We start from the raw sequence: 22,715 nt of genomic DNA on the forward strand, positions 1-22,715 counted from the left end.
TGTGACAAAAGATCAATATCCCCGGGGAATGGTTATTAGGAAGCTTTAAAGACTCAATGCAAAAAGTTTTCAACAACCTCCTTAAACACAGAGAAAAAACAAAGGGAAATTCAAAAAAGTGAACACCGATAAACCCAATTCACCAATATCACGGTAACATTTTTACAGTTTACAAGGAAAATGTTAAAGACAAATTAATGTGATGTTCTATAGTTTTTGTTGAACGCAAGCCAAGAAATTGCCCGCCCTCCTCAAGGTCAAAGAAAACAATCTAAAGACCCTCGTTTTACAGAAAGTGGTGTATTATATTAAGTTTATGGGATGTGAATCAACTAGGTTGATTTTACAAGTCGACATCTGTACACAATGATTTTATTTTTAAAAAAAGGTGTAAGAAGCAGAAATAACAATTATGATCAAAACTTTTCATATCAGCCAGCCCAAAAAATGACAACGACGTTGAGATACATAGTGTAGAGAGTTTCCGGCTGATTTGAATGAATTTTAGTTTCAAATATTTCCAGTAAAATTTAAAATTTCGGAAATATAAACAGATGAAACCGTAGAATTGCTAAAAATTAATTTGAATTTTAACTTTAAAAAATCAAATATGTAGTTTTAAACTTATATCAATTTTATTTCAATGAGTTTCTTTCGTTCACGTTGCGCCAGTAGCCTGTTCTGTTCTTTTTGTTTAAGTTTCCTTTAAAGATTTCAATTTTCAAAATTTTCAAACTCAAAATAAAAATTAAAAAGTCCCAATAGATGAAATCGTAGGAAAGGCAGAAAGTTGAAGATCAACCAATCAGTACACGGTAAACACTCGACATTGTTCACATTTTGCGTTAATCTGTTCTACATCCGCTCGGCCCTACGGACGTGCTCGAAATACATGAATTAAAAACCAACGGAAAAATTGCAATTGTGTAAAATATTATAATTTTGAGACATTAGTGTTAACTGTAAAACTTTGACATAAAATCTCATCGTTATGTTTCAAGTACCCACTTTATATAAGTCATCATTGTCAATATATTGTTTCCGTTTTTTGATGCTAGCAAAAATTCGACGCTCGAATTGAGATGCAAACTTTTTTCCGGTTCATGGTCTAGATCTGAATCCGAGGTCATATATTCTACATTTAAAAAAATGCTACAAAACGAGCTGCAGTAAATAACTTCAGAGAACATATCATGTCCTGTCCTAAAATTTATTATTACAAGCAAGAGAGATAGGGAGATATATATATATATATATATATATATATATATATATATATATATATATATATATATATATATATATATTAGAGAGAGAGAGAAGAGGTAGAGAGAAAGAAAAAAGAGAGAGAGAGAGAGAGAAAGAGAGAAAGAGAGAGAGAGAGAGAGAGAGAGAGAGAGAGAGAAAGACAAAGAGAGAGAGAGAGAGAGAGAGAGATAGCGAGAGAAGACAGAGAGAGAGAGAGAGAGAGAGAGAGAGAGAGAGAGAGAGAGAGAAAGGGAAAAAAGAGAGAGAAAGATAGACAGAAGGAGAGAGAGAGAGAGAGAGAGAGAGAAAGAGAACTAGAAGGATAACGACAGTGAAAAAACGAAAAAAATAAGCGTCCGAACATTTGTTTTTGTTCTCAACAATCTCTATGAAATTTTTGATCAGTTCCAGCCACAAAGGTTTGATTTGGACAGTTTATTTTCTTTCAAGTTGTTATGTAGATGCTTCTGATGGTTAAAAGTTTGGTTTTCAAACAGTTTGGGCAAATTTTTGTATTCTTCAGTTTTTGATAGATTGTCAAGTTGTAAGAGCAACAAATAATGAGAGTCAATTGACTGTCAAAATCTTTTGTCTGACACTTGGTGAACGTTTTGCTGATTGAACGAAAATTCAAACATGCATTTCATAACATGCTCGACGTCCAAAAAATAATTTTGCTAGCTTTTTTCATTACTTTTTTTTTAGTAAATATTTTATTTGCCTTTTATTCTATTGTTACTTTTACAAAATTTTAATTTTGAATTATTTACTTTTTCACTGCTTTGATTCGCTCAGTATTTATAACTTTGACAGAAATAGATTTATATATTTTTTTTATTATTTGTACTCATGATAAACATATTCCAAAATTTAATATTTTAATTCATCTAACAATAACTTATGAAAAACAAATCTTGATTTAAAGCGATAAAGAGGTACTTAAAGGCCATTTTCATCAACCTTATATTTGCTAGTTGGACACTGGTAACGTTAAATGCTACAATCCGCCACCACTCTTTTCTAATCATAAAATAACGCCTGTGGTGGTGATTTTCATAGCATTTCTGCAATTATTTCAGCTTGTTTTTTTTTTCAAACATGTTCCTTGATGATTCTCGATGCAACGTTCATCAAATACTGAGAAAAAAGACGAGGTATTAAAAAATTCCAAACTGCTGTAGTAAAGTAATTATTTATTGTAATCTTATACTGGATTTTGATTAAATGATTTGACGTCACTTATTTTGCTGTGAGGAAAAAATTCAATACCATTAATTGTCGGGGTAAATAAAAACTTTAAAGTCGCATCACGACAGCCTAACACGAAATCATTAAGTTAATTTTTGTAGCTATAAAAATTATATTCAACAGACGGTTCACACATTTTTTCCAACGCTGAGGAAATTCCAGAGCTTGAATATGACAATCTCGTTGAAAAAATGTAAATTATTAGAGAAACCGATAAGCATATCTCGCGCCGATGTCAGCGAATTTTTACTTAAGGTTTTGGCGATGAAAATTTTGAAAATTTTGCATTGCAACGCAATATCATGAAATTTTTTTGCCCTACACATTTTTGCGGATTAGTACCTGATTTTACGGCTGAAGTTCAAACAGAAAATTCATGATTTTCGGATAATAATACTTTGTTTCTACATATTCGAGTTGAAAACAATTTTTAATTATAAACTATATTCAGATCAGCCTTGAACTGATTAGAGGAGCCACGTGTTTTGACTTATGCCTTTCGCATGATCAAACTTAAAACTAACAAGTTGCAAAAATGTCGAACACAGCGTGTGTTTCATGACAAACCTGTAAACCCTCTGCACGTTATAAAAGTTTAAACTTTCTTGTCAAAATAAAGAGGAGCCTTTCGACATTATAGCACGTTGTTTGTGGCTTAAATTAGCTTAAAGTCAGCGGAATGAAATTGTTCTAAGAGCTTATTCACCGGATCTGCTTAACTTAAGTTTAGATTTATTTTATTTAGGCACTCTTCGTTGACATTAAGGTCAACTGCTTAAAATTACGGGAAATAAAACTTGAGATTATTGTCAATTTTGGGTTTATTGCTTCCTTTTCGATCAAATAATGGGCCATTTGATTCGTGAATGCTCCGTCGTTATATCAGGTAACCTACATTTTCTGAAAAATTATTCAATCTTCTTGAAAGGAACAGACTTTCTTAAAAATTTTGTTCTGAATGGCAACTAAAGTCCTCAATGCCTATTCGAGTGCTCGGGAAATAATTAACCTGTGCAATAGTTCTCGACCTTAAATTAATTGACTTCTTATAGCTGCATCCAATTATACCTGTGTTGAGGACAACGACGAAAAAACGACAATATTTTGTAAGAAATCGTAGTTTTCGTCATTTTGTCGTCGTTTTCGTCGTTTTGTCGTCGTTTTCTTCGTTTTCATTAGTTTCCTTCGTTTAAGTCGTTTTTAAAGTGCAAATGATAGTTTTTCCGTCGTTTTTTTTATCGTTTTTTTTTTCGTCGTTTAATTGCTCTTCAACTAGTTTTTCTCTATTAGATCGTTTTGGCAAATCTATATTATGGCCTGATAGCGCAGTGGATAGTGTAGCAGCTAATGTATCGGGAGTTCAATGGTTCGAATCCCAGCGTGGATCACAATTTATTGTCGTTTTATGTAAAAAAGAAAACGATCATTTCCTACATAAAAGTAACGACAACATAACGAACAAAAGGACGATTACCACGTAAGGGCTTTGATCGTTTTTGTCTATTGAAAACGATTAAAAAATGACGATTTCTTACAAGTGAAAAACAGAACTCCTCAACACGGGTACTTACGAGTATTTGATAATCAATGATAGAAAGGAAGGCCTGTCTGGTTATTCTTTTAGATCACAATTTTTTTTGAAAAAAAGCTATGGAATGTATCTTTGCTTCGTAATAAAAGATCATAAATAGTCTCTAAGCCTAAGATATAAAAACTGGTTCAAAATCTAGTAATAAATAATTAAAGCAGGTATTAGAATTTGTGTTCTTCCAGATGAAAAAAAAATAAATGAGGAAGTTTGAAGAATCCTAGACTGATTTTGTTACCTAAGTAAGTTAGTTCGTACATCGAGACTTTTGAATACAAAATTGTTCTTCTAAATTATTTTTAATAAACAATTTTACAGCAGATAACATAAAGAAATTAAAAATAAGGCTTCATGAATTTTGACTACGATTTTATTATTAAGTCTAAATCCAAGCCTCCTCCGTGGGGCCTGCACCAGGCACGTGAGCAAAACCCCCGTTCCGTTGTGACAGGACAGTAAGACTCTCAAGTAACAAAGATATAAGTCCTCACGCCTAGCATATATAAAACAGGTTGATCATGCATGACTGAGCATTTTACTATTAATTTTGTAATACTCAGCGCGAGGCAATCTTTTAGAGAACAATCTTCATTTCATTTTGTTTTTTTTTTAATAGTCTCAGCTTACAAATTCAGATCCATTAAATTGATAAAATTTCATTAAGTAATGAACCAAATGCATTGTGAATTTTTTGAAACAAATTTCACCTGCTTCGATCCTTATACTTAAGGTAACATGCGAAAGAGTGAGGCGATTAAACATGATTTTCACGCTTTGCTTAGGAAATCAGTCAAAAATAGAATCAGAAAGTTTTCACCACTTTGAAGATTTTTTTACTGCGTCCAAAAATGTTATTCATATTAAGTTGGAACTAAAACTTAGTTAAATGTTTTTTAAAGGAAAAAATCCGTAAACAGTAAAACACATTTCACCATAAATTAATTATGTTCTGTTTTTGTCTTCGTTTTGTCCTTTTTTGTTTCAAGACAATTTTAACTCATTTACACTTTATTTAGACAACTTTACAGAACCTTTCATGAAGTGTTTTTTTTTCAATGTCAAATGTCTCATGCGGGTGATAAACGCAACTAAGAACTATTAAAGGGGAACGGAACAAAGTTACCATTCATTTATTATCGGCAAGACTTTCTTTTCATAGTTATATGAGAAACTATCTCTCTTTTAGTTCCTTTAACAGAAACAGCCTGTAAATTTGAAGCCAACTGGATAACACTGCTATGGACACAAAAGTTGATTTAGAGCAGATTAGAATGGACGTACGCATGATGTAACTAAAAGCAAAATTTTTTGTACTTCAAACAGCTAATCCTTTCGTTTTGTTGTATTGTATTTATTTATCTTCTTAGGAGTCAAGTCTGCAAATAGATAGTCAAATTAACCTTTATGTCTAAACTTTGTTTTAGTTTCACTTTGGATTAAAAATAACCAGTAAAAGATGGTTTTTTTCTGATTTTCTGCTTCAATTCATTCTTTAGCAAGTAATCTTTTTGTAAGAAAAAAAAATAAAAATGACTTAGTGAACTTTCGTTAAGGGATTTTTTCTAAACAATCGATGCACAATTCCGAAAATTTTGTTAAAAAAGATTTGAAGGAACAATGAACTGAAGAGTTTTCCATATGCAGTCAACTCTATTAATATTCAGTCAGATGATGTCTAATTGTAACTACGAGATATGGGCATGTTGGTAGCGTAAGAACTGTATAAAACCAAAACATTTTTTTAACTTTTTCTTTTGTCGTTTTTCGAATAACTTAAAATTGAAATTGTTTCACTCTATTTCCGTTGAATGGCACAAACTTTTTATTTAGAACCAGGTTTTTTTTGCGTTGTTGGACAAATTAGGTTAACTGAAATTTATGATGTAGGTTAAAAAAATCATTTGGTGAGTTCAAATGATAAACTTAAATAAAAATTGATCTAAAATTTTTTAACTGAGTTTTGATTTTTTGGGATTTCACATCAAGTGAAATTCTTGCATTAGTAAAATTTTTGCCTTATTTTCCCCTTTTTCTATGATACATTAGCAAATAGTGAAAAATAAACAAAAAAGCCTCGCATACGTCTTGCAACATTTTGAAAACATTTTGGAAAAATAAGGGGTAATTTTGGGAAAATAAGCGGTGCTTCATACAGGAGTTATTCGAAACTATTAAACGACTATTTCTTAAGGGCGTATATGGGAATAGGAGACAATAACAATGAGTAATATTAAGTCCAAATTTGGAACAGACAAAAAACATAATCTCTCAATTCGCAACTACCATTAAAGAATCGAAAATCTACTTTGTTCTTCGTTCCTATCAGCAAAAACAATGCTGCTTTTCAGCACTCTTTCTTTATTATTTATATTTTAATTCGGTCTAAAAGATTTATTTCAATTCATTAATATTAATAACCCTTTACGTCGAAAAGCACCAGTATAATATGCACTTTGCTAATGATCAGTGTTCGGGGGGGGGGGGGGGTATATTGAGAAGTTTGATCACCAAAACTGCTGTATTAGAAAATTTCAATTCATGCCTTTTAAAATGCTTGTTCATGTGTTTTTGCGTCATAGCGTAGAAGGCGTCACCAGACGCTTCAGAATTACTTCTCGTTAATCTTATGGATTAGCTGTGATCAATTCAAATTATGTCTTCAATGCAAAGCAGTAAACATTTAATGGCAACAGCAATGCGTTCTTGCTATTTTTTTAAAAAATTCCATTCACTTAATAGAATTCCTTTACTTTTTATCAGCATTTTTGTGATTATGGTCGAAGTTGACACCTTGATTGAGAAAAAAACCAACAATCAAACAAGCTTTTTATTTAGGAGAATTTGAGCACCGGTTGTGCCATTAAGCGGTTGCTCTTCAACTTAAAATATTTTTGATACCTTTTATCTTGTTTCAAACAAAATCTAAAACAACAAAGCTTTCATTTTGAAGCGCGTAAAAACAAACACTCAAACTGTCACGTTTTCCTTTAATCCCTAAAAGAAAAGTGCTCGATGATGTATTTGTTCCCCAAGTTTGTATTTTTAGAGGGTACGCTGAACGCTTTTTATCAGTTTCTCAGCTTACTTTAAGCTTACGTAGGTATGTCTGCTCACGTCAAGGTAAATAAAATTCTAAAAAATCTATTAAGGTGAAATTAAATAGCTTCATAATTGAAGATATCGTATATTAATTATTTATTCCTCGTAATTTGAACACTTACTTGAAACTTAGCAAGAACTATCGAAATCGAAATCGCGATCTTAACTGATTACAATAGTTCAGTTTCCTTTTACAGTTTCATGGGGAAATGAACGGCCGAAAATTACCTTTGAACTAATTTTTCTTCTCATCATGCGAGAAATCGTTCCGATTATATTTTCATAGCAGAGATCAATAAATGCGGTGGTTATGGCCGATTTTACCACTACAAGCTTTGATAAATTTTATCTCAAGTTATCATAAATAGGATTTGGCATTTTGTGTCATTTTCAGTTGTGATATTTAATTAAACAAGCGAGCATATATTTACAGTTGTCTGCTGCAAACATTCCAGCATTTTCTGTTTATCTTCGAGGAGACTAATTATTTTTGATAAATAATGAAAACTGGCAAATTTGATATTATCCCGTAATAAATTATGCAACATTTTTAGTCTGACAGTGTTCATTAAACAGTCTGAACAGATCAAGGTAACTGATTTTTTTAAAATAATCTCGAACAAAATTTTGATCGCTCTTTTTAGTAGTGCTCTTTTACCCAAAGCAACTATTCGTCTGACCGATTTGACCTTTCATATTGAGATGCGGGTACTTGTACCTAATTTTCAAAGCAATTCAGTACTGAATCAGGAAGTTTTTCAGAGATGATTCAGAGTCTGTTCATGTCACATTTTGCTCTGATAATCTCTGATTCAGTCTATGAATCAGACTCCAATCTTTTTCGGATTCAGACTCCGAATCAGGTTCAAAATTGGTCTGATTCAGACTCCAAAACAGATAAGCGAATTATTCTGATTCAGACTCTGAATCAGACTATGACTTTTTCTGAATATAGTTAAAGTCAAAACTATATTCGTGAGTGAAAGCTAGGGTTTACCATTGCCATCGCTCTCTCAGGTCCTCAAAAACGATAATATAGAAGCTGAAGGAATTTATAATATAGGTAGTCGGAAATGTTTTCAAGACAACTTAAAAACTGACTTTTTGCGATTTTCCAATTCCTTGTGGTTTTTACCATCTTCCTTTATTAATCCAGGCTGGGGACTGGCAGTGGTGGCGTTATTGAAATAAACTATAGGACGGCTGATATAACATGGCTGATAAGACCATTCCTGCACAGTTTTCCGAAACAAAACTATTCAGATAAATTCGGAGAGAACTGATTCTGAATTTTAGTTTGATTCGGAGAGGTTTCAGAGTCAATGTAGAAAATATACTGAAAACTTTCTGAATAATTACTGAGAGTGAATATTACTCTGAAAATGTTCCGGATGAGTTCGGATGCTGACTAAATGTAAGGTCCAGGGAGAACTTGTGGGAATGAAGTCACACTGTAGATCTCTCAGAGCAGTAATAGTCTCTAGCCTGAGACAAAACATTACAATCCCGACGGCAATTCAAAAATTGTCACCCCTAAGTTGAATAAATATCTTAAAAAAACAGTTCCTGATTAGTTTTATTCTTCTCGTTTTTTAAAAAAAAATATTTGGGAGTTTGCCAATTTTAATGTTCGCAAACAAATAGAGGATTACGGCCACATTAAAAAAACTTAATATTCAGATAAAAAGAGACGAAACTTGGTTATTGAAGTTGATATTGATCACAAACGTTGTTAGAAACGAAAGTAGAAAAAATTTAATTTACAATAGCAGGTTAATGATAAGAGCTAAAGCGCAGTTGCTTCTAGAGTCAATAACTATTGATAATTCACGTCTATCAATGCCTTATATTTTAATTTTAGCTAGTTTAAGTACAGCATAAAAATTCCTTAGTGTTTTATTACACAATTACTTATAATTATAAAATGAACAAGGGGTTTGTTTTTTACGCAAAGATCATAGAAGGTTTTCCGGTAATCGCAAAAAAATTGTATGTGAAATTTAGAAGAGCAACAAAAACATGTTTTTATTTTTGATTGAAGCTGCAAAGTATTTTCTGTCATCAGTAGTTACATGAAAACTAATTGATATTGCCACAGTTTTGATAATCATCAGTCAGTCAGAAGACACCTAATTTGATTCGGTCACTGTCTCTCTTGTGATTGTGCAAATTTAAGTTATTCCATTACCTGAAAAGGGCCTCTACCGTACTTAATCGTTTTCTGTATATCGATGAACTCAATTGAGCTTCTTAACTGAAAATACTACAAAGACTTCATACCAAGAGAATGTAGGCTTCTTTTAGTTGCAGAATGTGAATGCCAATTTAATTCATTGATTTGTCAAAAAAAACACGGGCGGAATAAATAACTTGCTAATTACTAATTGAAAAAGCATGCATGAATTATAATCCTACAAGCAGGGACAAGAAACTGGTCATGATATCGAATCATTCGTGTATGACTACTCAGAATTGGTATTTGCTCGAACCCTTAGTTGAAAATGGAATATTTTGATCAAGTACCTTCTCAAATGCAAAATCTCTGGCCATATCTTGTGAGAGAGATGCCTTTTTTGTTTCAGCCAATATTGAGGTTCTCGTCACAAGGGCATACTTTTCAAAGGAAACATTTGGATCCATAACGACATTTTAATGCATTAGGATTTCAACCAACGTTTCATCACTCTTTTCTCTTTTTCACCGGCTTCAGGAAGAAAGCAAATGGGTAAAACCGGAAGAACATTTAATAATCTTGCTAATACTTATATAACAATAACGGATAGTTCCTGCGCTCAAATATGTTAAAAATTGCTAAATTTTGACCGATTCAACAACTTGGCTGTAAATCGTCAGTATTTTCCATAGAATCTGTGAGGATTACCATCTGAGAATGAAAATTTTCACTTTTTATTGGATTTTGTGTTGTAATTATTTAAGCGCATACTGTGTACATATAACGGCTGCATAGCAGATTCGTTCAAACAGTTTTCGACAAAATGTGCCCATAAAGTCTCCACCTATTTGAAATCTGTAATTTGCTAGGATCATTTCTTTCAAATTCTATACAGATTATGATAATATTTCCTTTAAATTTCAGCCGTTTTATTATTGCTCCGACGGAAGCATAAGTTTAGCAGTTGTCATTTTAACATTAATCGCGAGAAAAAATAGTACCACATATTTCAAGATTTTGTTTTGTGACATACGTCGATTTCTTCATCATTTATTGTAGCAGTACTACTACTATCGGTTAAAATTGAAGATTACGTCATTAATTCAATAACATTACTGCCCGCACTGTCAATTAGAAAATCGTACAGGCTGGAATATCAACATTTTTTTACAGGATGATATGATTGGTCAGTCGATTTATATTGACAGCAATTTAAAAATGGTAAAATCTTATTTGAGCATATGAGACTACTGCTTCCGGTACTCGTTACCAGTAAATTTACGTGGCCTACCGGCCTCGTTGTAGTCACTTAAAGGTTGGTTAGATCAACAACTATAAGTCTGTTACAAAATAAATACAGTTTTTGTGTGTACGAATTGTTTAGTGTAGTAGGCAGAGATGAGACGAGGAAATTTAGAGTGAATCAGAATCCCTACTCTTTTCCCCAAGTTTGCCTCTATTCAACCTAACTATTAAATAAAAACAGAAAGCAAACTGATGCGATATCTAATGCAAACATTTTTGGTCAGTTCTGACATATAGTTGAAGACATTGCTCCGCCAAAACAAAAATTTCATCAGTGCTTTTTAAGCCCACAATTTATAGAAAAGAAATTTTAAACCCAGAATTTTAGAAGTTAGGAGTCAAAAAGAATGTGCAGTACATATAAACAGTTGAAGAGCTCGTAAAAAACGTGAACTAAGTCATAAGAAAATGTTTCATAAAGAGTGCTTATTTGCAATATCGAAACAAAAAATCTCACGTTATCACATAGAAGCTAGAAGTTGTTGAAAAAAAAGTATAGATTGTGCCTGATTTTAAAATAAAAGAGCTAAATGTACAGTACCCAGTGCCAGTGACATCCTCAGCTTACATTTTTTTTCTTTACATAGCACTGTAATATGCCAAGAATTCTGCGCTAAGAGCAAAATATGGTGCGTGTTAAGCTCCTGATTGGGACAGTTCGATGTATCAAAGATTCGTTAAGGTTCAACCTTGAAGTTTCTATAAACTTTGACAATAAGTTTGGAAATGAAGGAAAACTTATGAAAATGTGCAGACACCGCCAAACTAATGAGATCAACTCCATTATTGATATTCTGGCGATGGAGACTTTGGAAACAAAGCCCTACCAAAAGCATAAGTTTTCCATAAAATGCAGAAGTCCATATATTTGTGAATTTTTCTCTTGACCAAAGTAATCAGTTTTGACAGATATTATTAGCAGGCTTTTAGCGTAATTGAGTCAGTGTACGCAAAATCGTTAGAGTAGACAAGATTTGTTTACTATTGTGCTAGAGTACTGATAAACCTTGTTTATAGGTGGTCTAATCCACTACAGATCTAAAAAGAGAATAATTTTGAAGAAGTTTGGAAAACTCCCTGAATGAGGTCCTGTTTATTACTAACACCATAAATCTTGGTGTGAAAATGAGTTCACATCGAGGCCGGTTGTTCACATGAACAATGGAAAAGAATTTGGGGTATTTTGAAATCTCTTCCATCCCAACTTGGAACGTAAATATTGATACAAATAATCAAATCTTTCTTGTAAATATGTAAACTATTCCGTAAGTATAACCCACGCTGACCGTTTAATGTTTGAGAAGTTCAAGTTTTTAACTTTGAGCGAAATGCTTTGATTTTACCTGAGAAATTCCATTGCATTTCAAATTAGGAGCCTCATAGATTGGTAAGTCCCAATATTACCGAATATAACCTGCTTTTGAGCGGTCTCGGAATCAAACATCCCACGGAATAAGCCGCCCCCCCCCCTCACTTGACTATAAATGAGCTGCGTAGCATATTTTGCCATGCCTTGTAGCCAGTGGGACTTGAAGTGAAACTATCGCAACCGAACAAAATATTATCAAGACCGAAATTCAATGTTAACATGGGGGTTTATTTCTGTTGGGGTTATTTCCGTGTTTTTTTTTTAAATCCTATGAGAGTGTTTTGTTCTGTGGATTGAGCATTCTTACGGATAAATTTACGACATGGGCGTTTTGGATAGTTTTTGACGGTCATTGGCGCTAATGAGCATTAGTTTTGTTCTTCAAATTTATGGGATTGTTGTTTTTGTTTTTCGACTTTGTTTTCATAAAATTCAATCAGTTTTGATTGAAAGTCTTAAAAATTTCTCAACCAAATTTTTTGACACATTGTTCCGTTTTGCTCACAGATAGAAAATTGACTTCATAGAAAAAAATCGTTGCTTGCTTTTTGGTACTTTCGAAAAACTTAATTGTTCCGATCCACTTGTGGGGGGGGGGGGGGAGGAATTATACACTCAAAAGTAGATTTGTTCGGTCAATTTTGGCCGACCGATATATTCATCGGAGAGAATTGAGATAGGTATCATTGAAAAGCCCGTCCAGAGCAGAATATAGAATTAAAAAGCTTTTTCAAATTTTGTTTTTCTCTACGGAGTTATCGAGGTTGAAAGTCTGGTGAATGGTAGATGGAATTCCGTTGCTTTATTCACATTTTAGGTAGTTTTAGCCAAATTTTCTTCAATTTTGCGGAAAATTTTTTAAATTGTAATTGATCTTACTGTCAAGGACAGAGAAGGCTTGTCAATTGGTATTATCCCAGTTTTTTGTTATTATTTTTTGTTAATTTTTCGAATTTCCGATTTTTTTGGTCAAAATCAGCTGCAAATACGCTTTCTCCCACTTTGTATAAATATCTCATCTTGGAAGTAGTGACCTAACATCTGCTCTCATAGTCTTTGAAAACTTTAAAAAAGGCTAGTAGTACTTTTCTTTTCATTTGTTTCCGATAAGAGTCATCTGGCCTGAAAAGTTTACCGTTTATTTCGATAAAATAACTCAATATTTAAGCAAAATACATCATTTATGGTTTAAAGAAATATTTCTTTTGCTAAATGGTCTTGTTTGCAAATATTTATAACATTTGGACTCATCTTGGTTTCTTAAAACCAATAATTATTCGGATAATACTGGCGACCGGTCTTTTTTTCTGCTCAAAATTTTTCTGCATTTTTGTTCTTTTATGTTGATTACTTACAAAAATGCTTTGAAATCAAGGCCAAATTTTTCAGAGATCCAGTTTACATTAAAATGAGGCCAAATGAAGATATATTATGTCTTCAGAGAAAAATTCATAGCTTTTATGGCTTTGACATTGTGTTTGCGTAAACTTTAATTGAATTCGTTGGTTCTGTCTTCTTTCGCCATTCTTTTTGCAAACAATTGAATTCGTCTCATTAATTAGAAATTCAACTGGTTTCTTTAGAAGCTCTATGTGATTTTTTTTATAAAGTTTCCATTTGTTATCTAATGGCTTTTATGAAATGAAATATATTTGTTTTAACAAAATGTCAGTCAGTTTTGGAAATATCAGCCTATTTTCCGACTTATTTCTGTCCAGACTTATGCAGGTTAAACGTTTTTCTAAAGGAAGTATAAAGCACTCTCTATAGTGGTTTTGTTCTTAACTAATGGTTGCTTGGCTTTCTTTTTACAATATTTCAGAAAAATTGTGAGTTATACATACTTGCCTATTTTTGATGTTGTTATTTGTTCTCGTTTCAAATTATCACATTAGAGACAAGTCTAAATACTATAAAAGAGACTTAAAAAGACATTTTTAATGATTGCAGTGAATAGCTTGCAGTTCTAACAGCTGCGAAAACATTTATCGCAAAATTTATTAGAACTTTTTATTATTTTCGCCTCTGACCATCGTTTGTTGTATTGTAATGCGGTATATTATTGACAACCAAACGCTTTAATTGCTTCTTTGGATTTCTAATTAAATGCTTCTGCTGATTTCAGCTAATAGCTAACGGTTTTGATGAATTTTATTTTTTTCAAAAGAAAATTTTTTGGTAATTCCCAATTTTTGTTCCCATTATCGTCAACAAGTTTTTAATCTCATTACTGACAGTACTAATCAATAATCTGTTTCTCTAAAAAATCATTTTTTGTTGGTTTTGAAACACCTTTTTGCTCCTTTTTTTCGGCCTGTGAAAAAGTACCATTATTGAGAGGTCGCATATTATATCTAATGAAACATTGGTTAACTTTTTAGTTTAGGTTTCATCTGATTCCACTTTCATCTTGTTATTAAGTGTTTTCTGAAAGATAGACGTTGAGTTTTTGTCGTATTTATTGTTTGCAATTTTTTGATATTTATGTTTGTCTTTTCCAGTACTCTCATAAAGGGCAGGTATAACCGGCACTCCAGGCCAGAATTTTTTCTGCTTAAATTCTTGTTGAACGAATGTGAATTTTTGAATTTTTCCATATCTTCCTCATTTGGTGGACAAGTAAGATGACAAACAGTGGATGAGCAAGGTCGGAACAATATGTGCTGACGCACATTACCGAGCGTATTTGACTGAAAACATATATTCGTCCCTCAATTAGTTTGGTAATTTAGACGTTGCCAATTTTGTTCCCAAGAATTCTTAGAATTCAAGAATTAAAGCAGAAAACTTAGGGATTTTTGATTCCTAGCTAATTAAAATGACCCAATAGCACACTTCATTTTTCTAGGGCTTCTTTACGCTGAATATGAAAAGCAGAGTTCTCATCAATTTGCGTGCACATGTATCTACCGTCTCAAAAAAATTGTTATGAAACGCTACAAATTTAAGGCTGTTCTTCTCTTGATAGAAAACTATTTTGAATTCTGACCTCAAATCAGCGCCAATCAATCACCATGGACTGTCTAAAAAAGTTAGACTGGCCTATATACAATTTAGAGATTCCTATACACAAGGTACTATAACTAATTTAAAAAGGTTGAAACAACGAGCAACATCTGCCATGCAGCAACATGATCTCTGCCGAGCATGATATTCAAATATAGTTAACTGATTTTTGTCGCAAAAGTATTTTTTAAAGATAGCATACAGAACCCGTTCGTTTACTTAATCTATAAACTGCTCTTCAAATTTCCATAACCGTTTAGTTTTTAGTTTTGCAACAACTCACAGCTGCTCAAAAAATGGACAACTTTTAAATATTGCAATTTTTTGTACAAAATTGAGAAATAGTGGCCCCCTGAGAATATATATTAAGCTGTCTATATGCACACCCAATTTACAATTTTTAGTTAACTTTTTCAAGCTGCAAATTCTAAATATTTTGAGCGGAAACGACTAAATAAATGTTTTATACGGATTTTTTCTGCTCATTTAGATCTAATTTGTTCGATTTATGTATAAAGGACTCAAAAATTGTCCAGAATCTCAATTTCACCAGTACGTTGAATGTTTTTCCTGCATTTTTTATGCCTGATTGTATATGGAAATTATGAATTGCAAATACGAAAGCTTAACTGAATTTTATCTCAATTTGTTTGCACGTTTGAACGGATTTGGTTCGGATTTTGAGCCTGTTTTGTTCAGACATCTGAAACGGAAAGGCGGTTTTTTTCAACCCACAACCTTTTAGGATTATTACATTCTTTCTTTTCCTCAAAATTCTGTTTTCAGACTGCATATAAATATTCAAATTCCTTGTATCTTAATTTTATAGCAATTGTTTTTTAAGCTCTGCGATGTTGCGTAAATCTTCCATTTTTGGCGTGTGGTGTTTTTGCTGCACATTTTGCTTTCTTGAGCTAAGCAGATGATGTTGATAGCAATTTACGGCGGCATTTCACTTTCGATTACAAATATTTCCACTCTAAATTGCATTTCTTAGGCTCTTGAGAATTGACTGCTTTATTTAACCTTGACTTTTAACTGGGAGTAAGATATTTTTGGAACAATTCTTTTGACCTTGAGTGGAGCCGGCACCTGTGAACAAAAGAGCCAAAGGTAAATAAATAACTGAAGTTTGTTTTAAATTACGTACTATAGAGTCACAAACAATTTTAATTTTGTTCCCGTTGCTTTATGTCCTATTTGTCTCACCAATTAACCTATGAAAATAAATTTAATGGCGGTTGTTGAACTCGAAAATACAGAGAAGTCGAATTTTTAATGGATAATTACCGCCAAAATACTCTACCAAGTCGAGTGTTTGTAAATAATAAATGGTCGGGTGGTGAAATTCGAGGAAAACAGGGAAGCTAAAAAAGTTTTGGCCCTATTATTTGCATGTTTTTATTTTCGATTATTTTTTTGATGATAATTTTGAGCTTGCAAAAGCAATCCTATATCCACCATGACGATTTTTTTATCCAGCTAAAAGACTCGAAGAGAAACAGAATAACGATAGCAAAATAATCTAATTTCATATTCGTAGATGAGGCATGGAGGAGGGCTTTTCCTCTTTTAATCCGTCAAAAATATCAAAAATCAAAAATTTTTTATTTTAGCAAAAAATTAGTCAGAAGAATGGTATGGATCTTACACGCAAAAATTAAAAGTCCTAGATACTTTCTTCAATTGAATTTTTAAAATAAGATTTTTTGTCAATTTGTTCTAGAAAACTTTTTAAAAAAGAAACAATTTTAATTGAAAAAATTCAATTTCAAATGTACTATAAAATCACGATTTCAGTGGCAAAAAAATTCCTGAGCAACTCGAACTATTTACGTTTTCCAAAAATGTTTTCTTAAACAACTAAAAAATCTCTTTTTCGTCTATGTGGCTATTGAAAATGAGTATATAGTTCCTCCCCCCACAAGTGGGGTCGGAACAACAACATGACTGCTAATCATTATTTTTTTATCGTTATTACCGAGGTATGTTTTTATTTTTGAAAATTCGACAAAAATGCTTTCTTAACTTTTTTCAAAAAGTATATATATATATATATATATATATATATATATATATATATATATATATATATATATATATATATATATAGAGAGAGAGAGAGAGAGAGAGAGAGACAGAGAGAAAGAGATAGAATTATTTGCACTTTTTTCATATATATATATTTATCTGCGGATAACACCTCAGAGCCGCGCTTTGGCTCCATCCATCTGAATTTGTGGTTCTGCCCACATGATCTAAGAATGTCATTAGTTTTCTTTTTATTGCACAATCAATTGTGATTATGGTGATCCAATCAGAAAGTTCATATGCATATTGTGGTGAGAACTGATCGTTACTGATTTTTATTTCTAAGCTCAAACTTGCATTGTAACTTGTCTTTTTTTTGAAAAACCTCACTGAGGTGGGATGCTTTTTAAGAATGCCTTTTGGCATTATAGATCGCCCCTTTTACCAATAATTTTTAATGTTTAGTTGAACTACAACTGCTAGCTTTTAGTAGCGAAGAAAAACCATAGAGCATCAGAACCCAATGGTGCTTCTGTGCTAATAGCAACTAGCAGCTAATTTTAGTTCTAGTTCAACTAAACAATAAAAAAAAAATATTGGGAACAATTAAAATTAAAAAATAAAATGTAAAACCTCAATGAGACCTTCAGTGAAAAGAGGATCTATTCTACGTTAGCCCCCCCCAGTGTTTTTATGACCCCCAGTTACAAATTATATGTTGCTATATAGCACGAAACCAGAAAATAGCACGTGCGCCTGGGGGTCATTAAATATTTTTACTTACTAAGCTGAGGGGGCCGAAATAGAATAGATCCAAAAAAAAAAAATTAATTTCAGTAAAATGATAATATTTGGTGCCGAATTCCTTGAACGACTAATTTTCTGAAATTTTTTAATACAGTTGTTTGTACTTTTCAAATTTAAAAGAGGTCTGTTCTAATACCTCATTAAACATTAATTCTAAAAAAAATTCTTTTTATTCCGCCCAACGTTTGCGTTCACCCGCTGCTACAACAGTTGGTTGTGGTTTATCAGTGCAGAAAAAACTCATTTCTGCCTCAATGATTTGATATAAAACATTCATTTTAAAATGGGTCCATTATCTCCTAAAACAGTTGGTTTAATTTGAGTTATTGCAACGCTAAAAAATTTCCGCAAAAAGTTTTAAATGTGATTACTTGGATAGCCCATCTCAACGAGAAAGAAAACGTAATAGAAATAGAAAATGTTCTAAGGCCAAGAAACAGTCAAATTAATGGAAATAAATTTTTATCTAGTTATTAAAACACTCGAAACTATAAAGCAAATGCGCAACTAAATTTGGCTTAAATATTTTCCGTTTGTGCCCCCCGTATGTTATGCGCTCCTCAAATATTCAACACGTGCCACTACATAGTGAATCATTATGTTAAGATATGGCACGTGAGTGGGGTGTGCAAATAATATACACACACTAAGCTGGGGGGAGGCGCAAACAGAAAACATACAACTTTTATATACAAACCTATCTGAAATGCCTTAACGTATCGAGATGGCAATATCGAGATGGCAATGACACCATATCGAGATGGCAATTAATTGATACCTTAGTCAGAGCTTGCTGAAGTGATCCAATTGAACTCAATTGTTGGCAAAAAAGATTGAGAAACGTGTGTTAACTTGATTGTAAAATTGCCCCAACAGAACGAAAAAACATTCCATATTTCATCAAAATTTTATATATCAAAATTGAGATTGAGCCTCAAGACTAAATATTTTTAAGAAGTTCATCATAACCCCATTTGAACCTTGTTGCCAATGCTTCTCTTGCCAGTCAATGCAGTTTTTCTAAAATTTAACATTTCTGCGAAAACATTAGTAAAGACACATTGTTCAATTTTGTCTTGGATTCGCTTTTTTCCACCCTGTGCAACTATCCATTTACTCTCTTCATGCAAAATCAGAAACACAAGGAAACAAATAATAATGCTCCAAGACCTGGACATTTCTGCTTATTAAATTAGTGTGTAATTCAGTCGAAAACACGTGAAAGAAAACACTCACTCAAAGAAAACACATTTCATACAAAATTTTTTGCCCTGCGCAGTTTTTCTTTTCTGCCTAAATTTCATGCCCTTCTTAGTCTTTGGTTTTTTTCCCAAAAATGATTTTTTTTCAATTTCTAATTATTCTAAATGAGTTGGAACAGAAACTTTTGTCCTTCTCGGGCGCCCTTAGAGATACCAGTTTCGTCGATAAATTATAAATGAAATCTTAGATCCTAAAAAACAAATCAGACAAAGTTTTGTAGCCTGGTATGAAAGTTTTAGCAAGCATTTTGAGAAAAAGGGCGACGCTCGAATTAGAGCACGAATCTATATTGGATGGTAGCAAGTCTGCGCTTTTTAAACAGTTGTATGCTTTTCGGAGAGTGTTTTACAGTGACTTTTCCTTAGTGCGTGTCCTACTGTATTGAGAGCGTTATATTCCCCGTTCACATTGCGACGAGTATTATAGACGGGAATCAGAGCAGAGCTTTCAGTGAGGAAATTTAGGGGCAATTCGGATCTTTATTATTTTAAATTTTCTTTGAAAACTTCACAGATATACATATCAAAAATTTTTAACAAGATGTGCTGCTAATAGATGTTGCGGAGGGATTCTATATTTAGTTTGATAAAAATAGCTCGAATTACCCTTCTATGGAAGTTTTCGAAAGCTGTAAATCGGTTTTGCTAGCAGCTCCATATATCGGAAGACAATAAATTATGATTGATTTTGCATGAGAACGATAACGCGTCAACGTGAGTTTAATGGCGAAAAGGTTCTTCACTCGGTATCACATGCCCCAAAATTTGTTCAATTTCTTACCGAATTGCATCAATACGCACTTTGAGTAGTTCACTGATAGTTTGTTCCAATTGAGCCAGTCATTCAAAGTGATCAGCTCTTGATTAATAGCATCGAGTTCCTTGCCGACGGTCACCAGTGTGGTATTGTCGGCAAATAGACTAACTCAGCTTTGCCTAATTTGACTTGTTGGATCATTGACATAAACGAGAAACGAAAACGGGCCCAGGATTGAGCCCTGAGGTACAGCAGTTTCAATTGTAAATGTTCCAGTAGTTTTTCTTTGATGACAGACATATCGAACTCTATAGTACATACAGTTTATCAACATTTCTAGAATTGGACCACAGATCTCATATCTTTCTAGTTTATCCAAGAGAACTTTGTGATCAAACGTATCAAAAATTTTGAAGGATCCAGAAAAATTGCATGCCCTTGTTGTTCTTACTCCATACTCTCTCTGACGTAATCATTTATATCTCCTATAGCGTGTGTACAGGAGCGGTGAGAAAAGAATCCGAACTGTTGTTGGATGAACAGGTTTTTAGTCAAAAAAGACTTACACATCCTTTTATAGAGAACACTTTCATAAACTTTTGAGAGACAATTCAAAAGACTGATTGGTTTGTAGTTACCGCAATCTAAGTAGTTTCGTTTTTGTAAAATGGTTTGATTTTTGGAAATTTGAGGAGTTTCGAAATACTTTTTTCTCAAAACATTTTAAAGGCTAAAGCAATATACGGTTCAATTATCAGTGAGCAACCTATTAATATTTCATTACTGATATCATCGTTACCAAAACTTTTTTGGTGTTCATGTGGTATAATATCTTTGCTAACTCGTCACAATTTGTCGGGAAGAAGGCAATCGACTCAAAGACTCTTTCTACTAAAAAGACGCTTGCTCTATCCTATCCGATAGCTTTCTACCTTTTTTTGCAAAATAATCATTCAATTGGCCTGGTTCTGGAGTTTTGTGATCGATCATGTTGTCATTCGTTATAGAGCGGAAGACTTGAAAAAAGTTTCCGAGGACATGTATTTGTTCCTATTTTTTTCATATATTCTATTTTTTTCTGCTTGCGTTTTTGTGTGTTACATTTTTCGTTGAACGCTGATATCGAAATTTGTTTTTATCGATCGGAGAATTCACTCATTGATAAAAAATTTTGTTCCTTTTATTGTTCTTTTATTGGTTGTTATTATTTGGTTTATTTGTCCCTTTGATTAAAAATGTTTGTTATTCATGTGTTTTTTCTTTGATAATAAACTTCACGCAAAGGTGCAATCTTTTGAATTGTATCCATCAATGAATTCGATAACCGAACGAAAATATCTTTGGCAGTGACGTTATCAAGATCAACTTTTCGCAGACTTTGGTCCAGCACAAACAAAAATCTAAGACTGATTTCACCCTTTAGCTTTGAAACGTTCCGCTGCCAAATTGGTTCTTCCTTGATAACTAGCTTGTTGGCAAAGTCGGTGAAAGCCACCTGAACTGCAAAATGATCACTTATCGTTGTTGTGATAGTTTCAATTGCTATATGTATTCTCGCTTAAATGTGATCGATACAAGTTATGGATGATGGTGTGACTCTAGTCGGTTTGCTATTTTGCACTTGGAAATCATATGCGTAAAGTAGTTTGAGATATTGTTCCGTTTCATAACATTGCTTAAGTATATCAATGTTCATGTCACCATGTATAAAGGTGTCACCATCTGACTTGTTCAGAAACAGCAAAAAGTTCTTGAAGGCATCCAGAAATTCTGTCATCTAGTAATTTGGTGGTCTGTAAATCAGGGAAAAACGTTTTTTGGTTTCCGTCAGTGCCATTCTCGATTATCAAAACTTCTATTCTGGCATTTGAATGTTCAATTGTTATGTGTAGGAGATCGTTTCTTACATAGAAGGCAACTCCATCAGCTCTTCAGCCACTCTGTTCTATAGCTGCTCTGCCAGCCAGTTTTCCGTAAAGCCTATTACATCAGGTTTTTTATCAAAATTGTCTACAAGAATTACCAATTCGTAATAATGACACCTTAAAGACCTAATATTAAGTCCTAAGGTATTGTAATTCACTGTTTCTTTGTTAGCCACGGCTTGGTACATAGAATAAGAAAATTGTTTTGTTTACAAGTTTTCCCGTTGCAGTCAACCTTTTTTTAGTGTTTTTTCCGCTGGCTTAACGTCGCTAATTAAAAAAACACATATGGAAGTTTGACCGCAAACAAAAGCAATGTCTTGTTTGCGACTCGCTGTAAATTCACATCAGCACCGCTTTCACCTGGAATATCTCTCTCTCTTTTCGAATCAAAGCTCTGGCTTTTCGAATCAAAGCTCTGGATGTCACTAGGCTTTGGCGTTTTATAATGACAAAGAATCGCGGCTGCTGTCTTGGTTCGAGGAGGATGCTTTTTTTCAGGCACTGCTACCTCTTTTATGTCATCAACGGCTTTAATATTGTTTAAAACGACACTGAAAAAGAGCACTTTCTGTGGTCTTCTTGAAGTTCTTCACTTTGCAATTGAAGGTAGTGGTAATAAGGCCAAGACATTCTGCGCGCTCTTTTATGTCTCTCTTGACTCTGGGGAGACGCTCCTTGATGAATATTCCATGACCATTCGGAGGATTATTAGTTTTAGCTAACCATGACTTGCGGCCAATTATCTCCATTTTGTGTTAAAACATAAAAGTTTTACAGTGATTGCAGGTGGATATGCTGGATTTAGTGAACTACCAAGGATGTGACACACCTTGAATCTCGAAAGATGGACATAAAAAATGAGGAATCCCTTCAGAAGGTCACATACCTGGTGCA

The 22,715-nt window shown here is 33.1% G+C and overlaps 2 protein-coding genes across 6 annotated transcripts in view; one reads left to right on the forward strand and one right to left on the reverse strand.

The window, feature by feature from the left end:
* The window catches only part of LOC142339105 (unconventional myosin-VI-like), a 223,680-nt gene that overhangs the window by 123,780 nt on the left and 77,185 nt on the right, over window positions 1–22,715 (reverse strand). The gene's annotated exons all lie outside the window — the stretch shown is intronic.
* The window catches only part of LOC142339102 (carbonic anhydrase-related protein-like), an 82,458-nt gene continuing 62,928 nt past the window's right edge, over window positions 3,186–22,715 (forward strand). Inside the window, exon 1 of one of the 3 annotated variants that reach the window (XM_075388827.1) lies at window positions 3,186–3,382. The gene's annotated coding sequence lies outside the window, so the exon portion shown is untranslated. Of the gene's footprint in view, window positions 3,383–3,583; window positions 3,603–16,131; window positions 16,150–22,715 lie in introns of those variants that run through there. The other 2 variants (XM_075388830.1, XM_075388831.1) reach the window with 2 other exon arrangements.

Source organism: Convolutriloba macropyga, chromosome 5 (genome assembly GCF_964194025.1).
Source record: "Convolutriloba macropyga chromosome 5, txConMacr16.3, whole genome shotgun sequence".
NCBI lineage: Eukaryota > Metazoa > Xenacoelomorpha > Acoela > Convolutidae > Convolutriloba > Convolutriloba macropyga.